The following is a 15,676-nucleotide window of genomic DNA, read 5'->3' as shown; positions in this document are numbered from 1 at the left end:
ATCCTCAGGGCTGGGAAACTTGTTCTTGCCCCAGGGATTGTGCAGTCCTAGAGTTTCTTTAGCAGAGGTGTGGGGGATGCAGGGAGGTTTGTTTCCCTGCTAAAAAAAAAAAAAAAAAAAATTAATGTTTTTTTTTTTTTAGTTTTACGTTTTTGGATATGCCAAAGCTTATTTATTTATTTATTGACATTTATTAACATTTGTTAACCGGGTGTGTCCAACTGGGCTTGTGGCCCATTTTCAGTGGAGACCCAAGGAGAAAAACTCCAGTAGTACATTTTAAACAAGTACAATTTTAAACAATACTGATATAATAGCAGTTATAGCAAAAAGATTCACATATGTTGGGTTACATGCATAAAGTTAAAGTTGCATTAAAAAGAAGCTAAGTAACAATTTTACATTGATATAGTTCAATAGGTCAACAATAAAAAAATGTTGTTTGTATAAAATTATGCAAATGCATAGTAGACACATTGGAGAGAGAGGTGTAATGAGGTACTAAGTATGGTCCTTTTGAGGGTACATAAAGAGAAGGAAGACTAGGTAGGGTCATGGCAAGGGCAGGTTCTGGAATTGAGAAAATAAGCTTTTAGTTCATTTTTAAAGTGTGAGGTGTGGGAGATTGAACGTAATTCAAGGGGAAGTTTGTTCCAAGCAAGTTCCACCAAGTTGTTCCTCTTTTCAGAAGTATTAATGTGCCAATGTTCCCATTTTCAATGTTATGTGGTCGACATTCTAACAGTCAACATCTGTATGTGCATATATAGATAGATTTATTTATTTGTTGACATTTGATTACTGGGAAAGTCTGCATGGATAGTCTGGATAGGTGTCAATTTTCTGTGCAGGCCTGGGGAGAAAAGCTTCATAGTGAAAGCAATTAAAACATAGAACAAATTAATAAATCAAAAGGTAATTGAGTGAAGTAAAAAAAGTGCAATAAAAACATACTATGATAATACAGATTTGGAAAGGACAGTTGTACAATGAAAAAATATAGTTAGAAGAATAGTTATGGTAACAGAAAGAAATGCAATAATGTGAAAAAATGGTTAAGAATAGATAGAACTTATCTGACAATGTTTTAATACTTACAAAAAATTAAAAATTAGCCAGTTTAGAAAAAATAAAGGTAAGTTAGTGTAATACAAACAGGAATTGCAATATGAAGTGGGAGAAAAAACATGGTTATGGCTTATTTAGGTAGAGAGTCAGGAGAGAGAAACTGATTGAAGTTATAAAGTGAGTGAAAAAGGGGGTACGAGGTATGAAGTGTTCATATTTAGGGATACAGTCTATTCAGGAGTTGAATAAATACAGAGATAGATTTTGGCTAGGAAGACTTTCAGAATGGTTTTAAATGACTGAGGTGAGAGCAATGATCTGATGAGTACAGACAAGGAATAACAGGCCTTAGCAACATGATAGGAGTATAGAGCATGCCCAGCTTTAAAAGGTTTAAGGACACAAAGGATTTTTTTGGTCATTGGAGCATAATGATGAGTTGAAACATAATTGTTTGAAATGGTGGTTAGTGCTGGACAAGCACATGGATTCTGGATAATTTTATAGGTAGTGTAAAGCTGGGTATAGAGGATCATAGGAAGTTATTATGCTATTAGCCCTAAGGATCTTATAAGCCTAGCCAAGGGTTTAGCCCATGTTTAAACTAGTCAGAACCCAAAGCTCCTGTCCAGCAGGGACACAGGTGAAATCCCAGGGGTGTATTTTCTGTTTCCCATCCAGTTATCCAGGTTGCACTTAAAAAAGGGATAATGAGGTACCCTGCTTGATGTGGAGAGTGAGTCTACTCCACAGATGAGGGAGTTTCAGGGACACAAATCTGTCCCGCCAAGTCCTATTGATGTCACAGACCAGGATGAGGTCACGTGTGTTGGGTTACTCAAGTGGAGCTTGACTTGCAGATGTGCAGCAGGCCCATCAAAGCGGGGTATGAGTTTGCTTCATATGCCAGACAGAGGTCACCTCTGAGGAGTCTGTATGAAACTGAGTAGAGGGACAAGGTTTTTAGATTATCTGGTAGGCTAGATGTGTGAGGGCCTGGATTCTCCTGGTGAGGAGCCTCTGTGGTCTCTCCAACTGCTGCATATGCTTTGCAAGGTACATGCCAAAGGGAGCATTGTACTCAATAATTGGCCTTATAAGGGAAGAATATAGGGATGTTATGACCTCCTTGTCCCTGGATAAGATACCCTTACTTATGAGGTGGGCCATGTAGAAAGCTTTCTGTTCAATGGAAACAACATGGTGGTCAAAAGTCAGGTTGCTATCAACCTGGGTGCCCAAATCCCTCACGACTGATTGCGTGCTTAGGATATTGTTATTAATGTGATAATATGTGAAATCATCACTCTCCCCAAAGGGGATGATGATGCATTTTTTGGCATTCAGCTTGAGGTCATGTTTCTGGCACCAGTCATTTGCAAACTTGGTCAGCCATAGCCCACTGGTTTTGGCCTGCACCTCAGAGAGGTTTCATTGTTCTGAAAGCTGTTATAGTATAGTTTATTGTGTTTATTTATCTGCATTTTAGTATGGTTGCAGAGTATTCTGAAGTTTAAGATATTGTGGTATTTTATATTTTTACCTTTCTTTCCAACAATTTCTTTATTCTGAATTAGCATTCTACTGTTTCTGGATAGCCAAATTGCATTGTTTTTAGTCTCTTCCTTCTTGAGGGTGCAAGGCTATTAGGAAAGCAGTATTAAATTTAGTTACATTGTCATTTAAGGGAATACCTTTTAGGATGTTCAAATTAATAGATATATGGTAGTAATGAATATTTCCTGGTTAAATTGGACAGGTTGTGTGTTGTTTTATAAGCATACTGTTTGAGTGGATATATAAGATGTCTAGTTTTATAGACTAGGAAATGTTCACTGATAGTGACATTGTACCTGCAGTGGTGAATTTGCTAGACAGTGATTGTAGGATCCATTCTAGTAAATAATTTGATGTTTTGTCATAATTTGTGTGGCTATTAGTTGTGTGAAACTATGTAGGTTCATGTCAGATGTAGGGCAGTTAGAGGTTATGTCCAACCAATAGATATTGATAATCCATTTTACAAGATAAAAACAATACTACTGTAATTTACAGACAGCAAACCAGAACAACTCTCAGAAGTGCTGTGCCGGTCTAAATAATCTTCTTCATCCTGGAAAAATATCTATCCCTAACCCTGCCACCATCAGTAATAAATTACCTGAAGTTGTTTCAGACAGTTTTAACCATTTCTTCACAGAGACAATCCAAGCCCTAGCTAGCCGATTACCTCCCAGCTCCCCTGCCCTGATAGTCTCACTCCTATAAACCTACCCTCGTTCAGCTTCCAACCAGTGTCCACGTCGCTTATCTGTACCTTGATCAAAAAATTAAAACCCACCACCCTCTCCGCTGATCAACTCCCTGCCGAGTACCTTCAAAAATCAGCGGAGGCCATTGCCTACCCAGTTTCCATACTAATTAATCAAACCACAGCAGAGGCTATAATTCCCACTATCTGGAAAACATCCTACGTAATCCCACTACATAAAGGAGGTTCCCCCACTGAATTCTCCAATTAATTACCAATAGCTATACTTTCTCCACTAGCTAAGGTTATGGAAAAAATGTGTACACAAACAACTCATGCACCACGTAATTCAAAACCAACTCATGGACGATACCCAACATGGCTTCCATCCAAACCTCAGCCCTACTAGCATTTACCAATACCATAAAAAATAATCGAAACAATAACCACATATCCTCAGTCCTCTTCTTGGATCTTTCCAAGGCGTTCGACATGGTGGATCACCAAATGTTACCTGCAATCATTCTGTCTAAATTTTAAGGCCATTCAATGGTTTAAATCCTACCTCAATGGAAGGCAGCAGGCTGTTCTCTGGCAGAACAACCTCTCTAACCTATTACCTAACACCCTTGGAGTACAGCAAGGCTCCATATTAGGGCCCCTACTGTTTTCCGTCTTTATCGACAACATATATACAGTCATCCCTAATGTCAGTTGTATCCAATAAGCTTACTCCACCCTGATTTGCTCAGCTGCATCTCCCTCACACTTGAGGTCAGCTACCCAGTCCACCTTTAATACTATAGAAAACTGGCTCTCCAACCGTCGATTGTTGCTAAATCCCAAAATAACTAAAATGCTGTTATTCTCACCAACACAAAGGTCAGCTGCTTTTACCTTCACCATAAATGCAAAAGATGGCACAATAATCACCCCAACCCCTCACTAAACTACTTGGAGTCATTACTGATAATAACCTAAAATTTGACCTTCATGTCAACCAAACAATCAAGACCATCAATAAAAAACTTGGGTCACTGTATAAAATAAAATCTTTCCTAACCCCTTCAGCTATGATTTCCATAGCACGCTCTCACCTGCTTTCAACACTAATATATGCTTCCCCCCTTCTCTCTAATCTAAGCAAGACTTTACTCAATAGACTGTCAACCTCTTACAATCACATTGCCAGGTTTGCCACTGGCCTACCCCTAAAAACACACCACTGCATCAACTTTAAACAGCTTGGGTGGCTTGAACTTCCCAGTCTAATCCAATATAACCTACTGATTATGGCTAACAAAATCCTTTATAATCCAGATAATACACCTGCTCTTAAAAATATTATCACCCCTATAACAATCCAGGACTGTTTCGATCCTCGAATAGATTACTTGTTCAGACAACCAAAATTAACAATGTAGCCAGTTATTCAATCTTTGCAAACTCTGCAGGAAGAGCCTGGAACCTTCTTCCAGCCAACATTATTTTGCTCTCCTCCCTATGCCAATTTAAAACTAAACTCCAACAACACTTAGCACTAAACTGGCCTTGCCACTGTAACAAGGCTGGCTAACTCTCATCAAGAATGTGAATACAACTAATCTAATTACTGTATAATTTTTTCCCCTGACTGTTACCAGGGGAACAAATCTAATTAATGTATAATTTTTTCCACTGACTGTTACCAGGGGTAACTCTTACTTGTGAAATTGTATATTCATGTCTGCTTAAGTATTCTTTGTAAATACCATATCTGTAACATTCTTTCTATATTATCTTTAATATGCTGTCGTTTTTAATGTATCTGTTTACCTTGGAGATTTTCTCCCCGGGCCTCAGTTGGACTATCCCGGTCAACAAATGTAAAATAAAATAAATAAAATATCACCTAGTAGTATTCTTTCATGTGGAATTTTTATGGATATCCAATGTAGGATGTTTTCCATTGTAGCTGTATTGTTGCAGGGGGTATGCATATTTATTTTCAGCAAAGTAATAAGAAGCCCTGCTGAACTTGAATTTCAGTATTGGTTTATAGGAGAAAATGTGGTAGTTATTGGGAAATATTAAAGCAATACCACCACCTTTCCACTTTCTGAAGTCATTGCATATGATATAAAAGCCCAAGGGGGTATAATTTTGCAATTGTTTATACTGGGTTTAAGCCAAGTTTCAGTTATATTGAAAATATCAGAATTGTGTTGGGTAATCAAGACATGTAATTAATAGTTTTATTTCTTATGCTTCTGATATTTATGGCAGCAAAAGTTAGATTATCAGGGTAGGGTGTAGACCATTACTGAGTTAGAGTAGTATGTGGAAGGGAATTGTATTGATGTTGGTTATGATAGGCTGGGCCATGATTATGGTGAATGTCTCCTCCTAGGAGGATTTTATACATTAGGGCATTATTGATTCTTGTTTTCTGTAAAATATTTTTCTACTTAATTTTATTTTGATTAAAGTTGAAATGGAGTTAATCAATCTATAGTTGGAATAAGGGTTATGGGCATCATTAAAATGGTTGGGTGTGATGTGTGGAGAGTTTGGGAGGAAATATGAATAGATAGTTGGGACAAAGTTGGAGAGTTATTGAGAGCTATTACTGAGTCACCGTAGGATATGTGATGGCTCAGTAGGAGGAGAAAAATAGAAGATAAGCTTTTGTAGCATAATTAAGTAAAGGGATCTATATGTTATGGATGACAGGTAGTGAGGAAGTTGGAATATGAAGGAAGCAATAAGTTGCAGGGCTGATGGAGTCTGAAAGCTGGTAGAAGCTAACTAGGTAGGAAGTATTTTTTATGAAGGAAGAGAGTTAGGTTGTCCTAGTATCTTCTATTTCTGAAATGTATGAAATAGAGGAATTTGAAAGGATAGAGTATGAGGATGTAGTTAAGATAGAAAGTAGTGAAGGTTTATTTGGGAAACTATTATAGAGAACAATCAGTTTACAGCTGACATAAAGAAATTAACAAGGAGACACAAAGTAGAACATGTTCATAGGTAGGTACTAGGCTATTGGCCCAAGGGCCTACGTAAGCCTAGCCAGCAAGGTACCATAGCTTACGTCACCCAAGAAAGTTATTTTCCTGTGCCACTGTCCAGCAGAGACACAGAAGTGATCCCCGGGGTGTATTTCCTATTTCCCATCCACTCATCAAGATTTTTCTTGAAGAGTGCTAATGAAGAACTTTGCTTGACATAGATGGGTAGCTTGTTCCAGAGTATAGGAAGTCTCTGAGACAGGAATCTATACCTCCAGCATGTCCTGTTTATTGTGGTGACAAGCTTTAGGTCCCTAGAGCATGTAGCTTGGAGGGATTGTGATTTCTTTAGGTGTAGCATTGTCCAACAGCTCTGGATTTGGCATAGTTTTATATGTTAGGCAGGGATCACCTTGGAGTAGGCGATATGCTACCGAGTAACGCTGGAGTTTTTTGAGGCTGTCAGTGTAGGGAATTTGTTTGAGGCTAGTAATCCTCTTTGTGAGGTACTTCTGCGGCCTTTCCAGCTGCTGCAGATGTCTTGTGAGGTACATTCCAAAAGGGACGTTGTACTCTATAATGTGTCTAATGAGTGGCGAGTAGAGGGGAACAATGACCTCTTTTTTCCTGGATGAGAACCCTTTTATGATGAGGTGTGCCACATAGAAGGACTTCCTGACTACTGTGGCGATGTGACTATCAAAGGAGAGACTACTGTCCACCTGGGTCCCAAGGTCTCTTATCACGCATTCAGTGTTAAGCAGATTGCTGCCTATGTGGTAGTTCATGGGTACAGAGTTTTTACCAAAGGGGATGACACTGCACTTTTTGGCATTGAGCTTGAGGCCATGGCTCTGACACCAGGCATCTCTCTCAGTGAGGCCCTTCTGTAGGATGTCCACATCATTTGGAGACTTGACTATGGCTTCTAGTTTGCAGTCATCTGCAAACTTTGTCAGCCAGAGGCCTTCTGTGTTAGCCTGTACTTCAGAGAAGTAGATACCAAACAGGAGAGGTCCCAGGATGGAATCCTGTGGCACTCCACTTTGTCACTGCCTTGAGGTCAGATTTGGAGTCTGCACCTTTTACAGTGTGGGTTCTGTCAGTGAGCCATTTGGCAACCTATCTTGTGACATAGGGATTTATACCTAGTTTAGTGAGTATCTATAATTCCAGAATGGGGGATGGTGTTGAAAGCCTTGATGAGGTCAAGATAGGCTGTGTGAACCCCCTTACCCTCATCCACGGCTTTGGTGACTGCCTCAAAAAAGTCGATCAGGTTCAGGAGGCATGATCTGCCTTTCACAATCCCGAACTGGGTGGGATCCAGAGTTTGGAGGTTAGCAATGTCTTTGTTTATGAGTTCTATGATGATACATTCCATGGCTTTGCAGACCAGGCTCTTCAGGCTAATAGGTTGATAGTTCCTGTTTTCTATCATTTAGTGAATGCAGAAACCAGGAATCTTAGTAACTGGCATATATAGTGTAATCTATAGATCAAGATAAAGGACAGTGCTCCACTTAGAGAGCAAGGACTTCTTTGGTGGAATCATCTACCTTCCAGTACAGGCAGGCACATGCTAGTTACAGTTAATATAGAGCAAGTTAAACCTTCATGTTAAACTTGCTTACATTGCAAAATTACGAAAATGTTAAAAGAATTGGGTTTGTGGCAGAACTTCTGTAGTATCAGAGTCAGTGATGGAGGAAGTGACCACAGGCCCTGAAAGGAAAAGACAAAAACTCTTCTAAACTGTAATATTATATGGAGGCAATAAAGTTAATATTTATTCTTACAGATGGAGGAACAACGACAATAAGTGAGAGCAAGATAATATGGGGTATTGTAAGAGTAGAGAGATGGTAAGATGGTTTATGAATGTAAAACCAAAATAAGTTTAGCAGGAGTATAACACCATCACCTAGTAAACATTCATTGGATTAACCAGTACGGATTAACCAGTAAATCAAAAGTGTGTTATATATACCATAACACCAGCAACTTAAATTACATACATACTTGTTGAAGAGCACAGGCTCATCATACAAAAAGCTTATTTGAATTGAATGAAATCAGTACAAATACAATACACTGCCAAGGTCTATTCATTTTTCTATGCAGTAAAAAAGTGATGTCTTTTCCCAGTTAGAGATCGCCACAGTGGATCACTGATCCACAGATTGATTATCAGTGGTGTTGCTATGGTGTCTAGTTGCCAGCCGGGCACCCAACCTTCAGCAAAGGCACACACATACACATATGCACCTACCTGCATGTCTTCAAAACTCAGTCAATCACAGGGAGGACATGCAGACTCCACACAGAAGGTGCTCTAGCTGAGAATCAAACCAGAGAACCTCTTGCTGTGAGGCAACAATGCTAACTGCTGCACCACTGCAGCCACACTCATTTTTCTTTGCAGTTTTAAAGCAAATAGAAATGTAATAACATATGACACATACCTGCACTGTGAAGGAAGATGGTGACTGAGTGGAAGAAGAGACAATGTGAGAGGATATTTAGTAATACATTTTACTACAGTGACTTTCCCACCCTCAGGCCAATTATGACAGAGAGCAAGCAGTTTATACATGATACCAGGCAATTAACAAGGAGAAACAAAGTAGAACAGGTTTTCTTTCATTTACTGCATGCAGAAACCAGGAAACTAAGTAACTGGCATATACAGTGTAATGTATTGGTCAAGAAAAGGGACAGTGACCCACTTACTAAACGGTCCTTAGAGTGGAAGAACTTCTTCTCCTGGGTGGGGGGATGTCACAGACACCTCTGAGGACAAGGCAGGCATGTATTTGACTGGTTATAATTAATACACAGCAAGGCTCCTCATGTTAAATGAGCTTACATTGCACAAAGACAAAATTCTCAGTGAAAATTTTGAGAGTTGGGCCTTGTGGTAGAGCTTCTGCAGTATTGGAGTCAGGGCTAGATTAAGTGACCTCAGGCTAATGCACAATGACAACACTCTCAGTGAAAATATTTGAGAGTTGGGCTTTGTTGCAGAGCTCCTGCAATATGGGAGTCAGGGGTGGATAAATGATCACAGACTATTGCACAATAATAATATTTTCAATGAAAATGTTTGAGGATTGGGCCTTGTGGCAGATCTTCTGCAGTACTGGAGTCAGGGGTGGATGAAGTGACCACAGGTTCTGTACTGTGAAGAAAGTGACTGAGTGGAAGTGAAGACCAAAGCAGATACTGTAAACATATCGATAAACATTTATTTATTTGATTGATTGGTTGATTGATTGATTGGTTGATTGATTGATTGATTGATTGATTGATTGATTGATTGATTGATTGATTGATTTTCGCTGACTGGGAAGTTCTGACTGGGCAGACCCTATTTTCAGTGGAGGCCCAAGGAGTAAATTTCCATCACAGTACATTTACATTTCAGACAGTTCTCATGAAAACAGTGATTACATTTCTCAGAATAAGCAAATAATTACATTACAGCTACATATTGTAAAGTATTTACATCAAAACATATAAATCTACACAGCTCTGGTAGCTGTAAAATCTTGGAAGGAAATGGATTTACACAGAAGAAGGGACAACATAATTGTACAGAAGTTTAGTGATCTTAATATTTCAGTACAGAAAGGTTTGTAAACAGTCCAAGAGGTATAATGAGGAGCATAGTTGAGCATTAAGTTACAAAGTTGAGAATTAAGTTATAAAATTAAGTAGGAGGGGAGATATTAGTATTGTATAGATGGGTAGTGGTAATAGCCTTTGAGTGACAGAGCAGGGCATAGGATTAGTTCTACCTAGGCTGCTCATTCCAAATTGCTGTATTTGGAAGTTTTATAATTTAGGTAAACAGGGAATGCATGAGAGGAGCGAATGGTGAATGGGGGCAGTTAGAAAAAGAGAAGGATGAAAAGCAATGTTTAAGTAACAAAGATGAGAAGTAGTGTTTAAGAGGAGGGGGAAGAGAGGTGTCTTGAATCAAGTGCAGGAGGCAAAGTTGTTAGGGGTGTAATCATTCAAGTACAGTAGGGGAAAAGTTAGCAATAGGTACTAAGAAGTTTGTGCTTTCACTAGAGGTCTCAACCTAGTGATGAGCATGAGGTTTAAGAGGGGAGTTACCTGAGGGACTGTACTACTTAAAGTTGTTGCTTGTTGGAAGGTTTGTGCACTCATATGCATATCAGTGTCAAACTGCATTGGGGAATGAAAGCCTTCTTTTTGTGTTACAGAAAGTTAACAGGGAATGCATTTTCTCTATGGTGCCACTGCTCAAATCACAATGTTATTTTGCTGTCAAACAGGTAAGTTTCAATGGTACTTTTCCATTATTGGGGCAGCACTTCTAATGAGTGCTTGGAATCTTAGCATGCGCTCGCAATGATCTCACATGTGCTGCTGAAATGATTCAGTAGTTTGGTTTGCTACATTTAATTATCCACATCGAAGCTGAGAGCATTTTTGGTTTTTCCTTTCAAGTAAGAAATGAAGGAAAACAGGTCAAGTAAGTGAAGCCAGCCAAAATATGAAGAGCAGACCTCTAGCATCCTTCTTTTAGTTAGCATCCACTTAATTACTCTCAGAGGGTAGCACAGCAGAGGGAATTGGCTGTGGCACTTTTCAAATTCTGTGCAGGCAAAGCCAGGAACTGTTTATTTCCATAAGTAAGACGTAAGTGAGAAATGACTTTTCCTAAAGGTAAACAAGTTCCTAGTGGGTGGTGAACAGGTATAAATAGCAGTAAAGGTAATCCACGGAGGCAGCACTGTATCCTAGAGCATAAGCGTTGCTCCAAACAACAGCACATGAGCATGAAATACTACTTTAAATGTTTCACTAGGACTGTAGGACTGTACTGCACTGAAAGTGGATGCTGGCTTGTTAATGGTGAAAATGGTCCCCAAAGCCCATACATGTTACATTTTGGATTAATAAAAATTAACAGCTCCATGTTCTACAGCCTTCAAAAAGATCATTACTGTCTCAGCACTTGCATTGCAAATGCATATGAAGTTGTCAATAAAAGCCAACCCTGGTGAAGCTAAGCTATGTATCTGCACATGAAGGGTTTACTTACACTTCACACTGGGTAAAACAAATCGATGTAGGCAGAAACACGCAAAAGTCTTGCCCCGTGAGTAAGACCAAAACAAACTAACCTCTGAAAACAGCTGCTGTAAAAAAAGTCACTTCTCCACAGTATCAGAAGGACTTTGAAACAGCTGTGCGATCATTGCATGCCATTAGAAGTGTTGCCCCGATAACTGAAAAATACAGTTTCTTCCTATTAAAAAGTTGAATACTGTCCTTTATTTATTTATTCTTTCATTTATTTATGTAAACTTTACATATGTATGTATGTTTGTATGTATGTATTTGTTGTTTCTTAGAACATTTGTATACTATGAATGTTTGTGACTCAGTATATTATTCACTTGTCAGAATAAATCAGTAGACAACGTCATTTAAAAATAAATCCTCTGTGCAGCCAGACACTTTATTGTGATACTGAAGATCAAGAAAAAAATATTTTGTATCAAGTGCAGTGGCTTACTTCACAGTGTTGTTTTGCTGTCAGGCAGGCCAGCTGCTTTCTATGTACCTTCCTAGTAAACAAGTTTCACACTTTTCACACTAAGAAGGTTTCACTTGTCCTTTTTAAAGGTTATTCTGGAGTGTATGTATACTTATTCTTGTTTGTGTCTCATAGCATCGCTGAGCTTGTCACAACTTGTCCTTCAGTAATGTCCTTTAATACTCACTGTACAACTGCAAATGTGTTATTGTGGTACTGAAAACCAAGTGGGAATATATCCGGTGACATTACTTGCCTCCCAGTCTTGCCTTGATGCCAGATGTATAGTTATACACCTTTTGTGAATCACCTGGAAGGATCATAATTCAGAAATATAAAAGTCACTGCAATGTCTATTACAAACAGCAACCAGATGTTTTCTATGACATTACAGTTGTTAGGTGTAAATCTGTCAAGCAGGTTACAATTGCTACAGTAAAACTAACTTATTACCTTATTCCTTTTGATCTCTGTCCCTCACCTGAATGCAGTTAACCCCATGCAACATGAATGTGTGACCTGAGCAATAAAGAGATCAGCTTTGCATTGTATAACACTGTTATCACAATGGAGTCTGATGAAATAAATAGACAGAGAAATAAATAAGTGTTTCCTTGTGGGGATGCCTCTTGCTCAACATTTTGGTATTCCAGGTACTTTCCTTGCTACTTCTTTGCATTTCTTGCTCACATTTAGCTCATCTGATGTGACAGACTAGGGGTCCCTTTAAACTTGTTTTGTTGGTACTACTGTGTCCCTTACACTTGTACACTTTATTTGGTGGTTTAGCTTCCCAAATGTGTCAGTCTGTATTTTTATTTTTCATTTTACCTAGCTTGTTACACTTTAGACTTCGCCTCCAATTTAGCAAAGTTTATTTTCATCTTCCTTTCTGTGTACTGGACTTTTTGTACAACTTTATATGATCACAAAAAAGCACTAGTTCTTGATATTATGTGTGTGTCTCTCTCTCTCTCTATGTTGTATAGAAAATATATATGCACACACACATACACGGGTATCATTCAGTCTGCTAAATCAACAGTCAACAGTCTCTGGAAACTGGTCAAGGGTACAGACAGCCAAGTGCTGAATTTGTCAGAAGAAAACAGACTGAGTGTGTGTAGGTAAGCTAATTGTCGATTTTGGATTTTAATGCCAACACTTTTATGTATACCAAACATTTCAGCATTACGGATATCAGAGAGAGAAAGAATGTGTGTGCATGGGGTTAGAGTAAGGACTGGATAAGGGGGGCATGGGGTTAGAGTAAGGACTGGATAAGGGGGGCATGGGGTTAGTGTAAGGACTGGATAAGGGGGGCGTGGGGTTAGTGTAAGGACTGGATAAGGGGGGCATGGGGTTAGTGTAAGGACTGGATAAGGGGGTAGCTACAGTGTTGTGACTTAGTGTGTGTGCCTTATGCTAGTGTTATGAAATCATTTGTCTAAGGTAAGGTGTAGGATTGAGAACACAGACAGGGACTGTCTTAGGGTTAACGCACATTAGTAAAGTGGTGTATTAATTAGGTGACAATATGAAAAGATGTTTTATTTACTTGCACACAGATTAATTAATGATTACTCCTTGAAGGCTGTGGCCGAGACATCAGAGATACAATAAATTGTGTGGTGGATATACCTGTTATTTCTTTTTTCCTTGGTATTTTGCGGTTGTTCCTATATAATTAATGATTTGACTTGACAATAAAATAATGGTTGAGGACATGCAGTCAACCATCTTACATGTTGAATTCTACTTCTGAGCCAAGAATGCATTTATAAGTAAAACTGGAATATGGACTTTGCCTCTCTCCAAAAGGTTTGATACTAATGTTCCTTTATTAGCTGAACTAGCTCTCAGGTTGCTACTCCACAAATAAAGGGGAATTCTTTCCCCAGTGGCCTATCTTTAACATATTATATTTCACACTCTATCACTTGCAAAGAAGACATCAATTAAATGTCTTACTATCAAATAAAATAAATGGTACTGAGAAGAGCTTCACTACATACTTCTCTATTTTGCGTTATAATTTTCAAATCTCACATAATGTACAGTGAGTTCAAGCTTATAAAATGGATTCACTGTCTGCATCCATCAATGATTTGTCTTGATCAAGTAAGTACAGACATCCAGTCATTCTGTCAAGTAGCAGCGATATGATAGTAAATGAATACCCTGCTGCAGAAGTTCATTCTCATAGGTGAATCTTGGTGCCCCACTGCCTACAATCCCTTCATATTAATGAACTTCAGCAACTACTGCTTTCTGTGTCCAATAGTTTAATCAATAATTTTTACCAAGACTAATACCTTAGGAATTACTTGAAATCTAGTTAACTTGTTCACTAATTAACTTAGTGTAAATTAAGCAATAGCCATAACAGTTGCTGATCTATTACAATCACATGTAACTGGCATGTCATAAGACGTGTGGGGAAAACAAGGCCTTTACCCTGGGGCCCAGTTTGAAGGAAGCACTAACAAACCTTAAAAACAGCCTGACAGTTTATAAGCTGTCATTAAGTAATCATAGTCATTCATAGTCTGCATCCTGATAAGTACTTGTGATCAGCTCACATAAGTGTGAGTACAAATAACTGAAACTTCCGAAATGCAGGAAGAAGGTTAAGAGTGGATACCAGTGACATAAAGTTGAGGGTAGCAAAAGCAGTTGTGGTGAGTTAGCTTCTCATCTCTCTGCTAAGACTGTGTGAGAAGAAATGCCTTTGTTTACAAGATAAGAACAGATTTTGGGGTAGGAGGTGGGTTTCAAGTGCCTCTGCAATTTAAATACCCTTTCATGTTTCCATAGTTTTGCCTTTTCAACAGTCTGCTGCTTCAATATGTTGAACCTGTGACTTGCATGGGATATTGCTGCTGTTCAAATATTGCCTGAATACGTAACCGTAAGCTCCATAGACGATTGCCTGCAAGTTGTCATCAATAGGCAGCACATCAGGGGATGACAAGATCTCCCAATAACTGTGTGTGTGATGTCAAAGGCAAAAGCATAGCTCTTGTTTGGCTATACAAGAAAATGGGCCCATTTTTCCTAAAAGTCTTTTGGGACCCTCCTCAGCTATAAAATTATGTTGTTTTATGTGTTGTGTGAGTTGTATGGACACTACTCATTCTGGCACAAAGGAGTGTCTAAAGGTTGGACTTTCAGCACATCAAGGATTTGGATTTTCATGGACTGTCTGTTTAATTGTTACAGTTTTTTGTTTAGAAATGCATGTGCAGTCAAAGGGTCACTTCCATTGTTCATTGAGCTGGACCTGGTTAAGAGAACTTTAACAGTTTGATACATAAATTTTTTTCCAAATGTTTTGCTATTGATATGTAAACTTTTCTCTAAATGATTTATTAGCTTGCTGTGGATGAGAACAGAAACCCAGAGGAGATACTATTGCTGCTGCATAACAGTCTTAATTAGGTTACAACTTAGACAAGCGGTCACTTCCTTAATGAAATACACTGGTGAACATAACAAAACATGATTGGCCATGGATGAGATGGGCTTCATCTGACCAGAAGAAAAAGAGGCAACAAAGTCACCTCTTTTTTTTCTCTTCATCAGTTCTCTTTCCCTGCTGTACTCAAACAAACATTAAACAGAAAGTCTCTAGAAAGAATGATAGGACTGGGGAAAAAGCACATATGTCATATTTTGATTTTGTTAAGTTATGTTACAGTTTGTTCTGTCTAGGAATATTGGAGCCTTACAGGACTTTCTGTAACTGTTTTATTAAGAAATGTATGGATCCCGGCCCTCTCATACGAGTGT

General features: G+C 38.6%; 1 protein-coding gene across 2 annotated transcripts in view; it reads right to left on the bottom strand.

The window, feature by feature from the left end:
* The window catches only part of LOC122789364 (rho GTPase-activating protein 22-like), a 1,062,881-nt gene that overhangs the window by 404,001 nt on the left and 643,204 nt on the right, over positions 1-15,676 (bottom strand). The window lies entirely within an intron of this gene.

Source organism: Protopterus annectens, chromosome 14.part0, assembly GCF_019279795.1.
Source record: "Protopterus annectens isolate FY-2018-M chromosome 14.part0, PAN1.0, whole genome shotgun sequence".
NCBI lineage: Eukaryota > Metazoa > Chordata > Ceratodontiformes > Protopteridae > Protopterus > Protopterus annectens.
The sequence above is the reverse complement of the archived record's forward strand: the minus strand, read 5'-3'. Positions and strand labels throughout refer to the sequence as shown.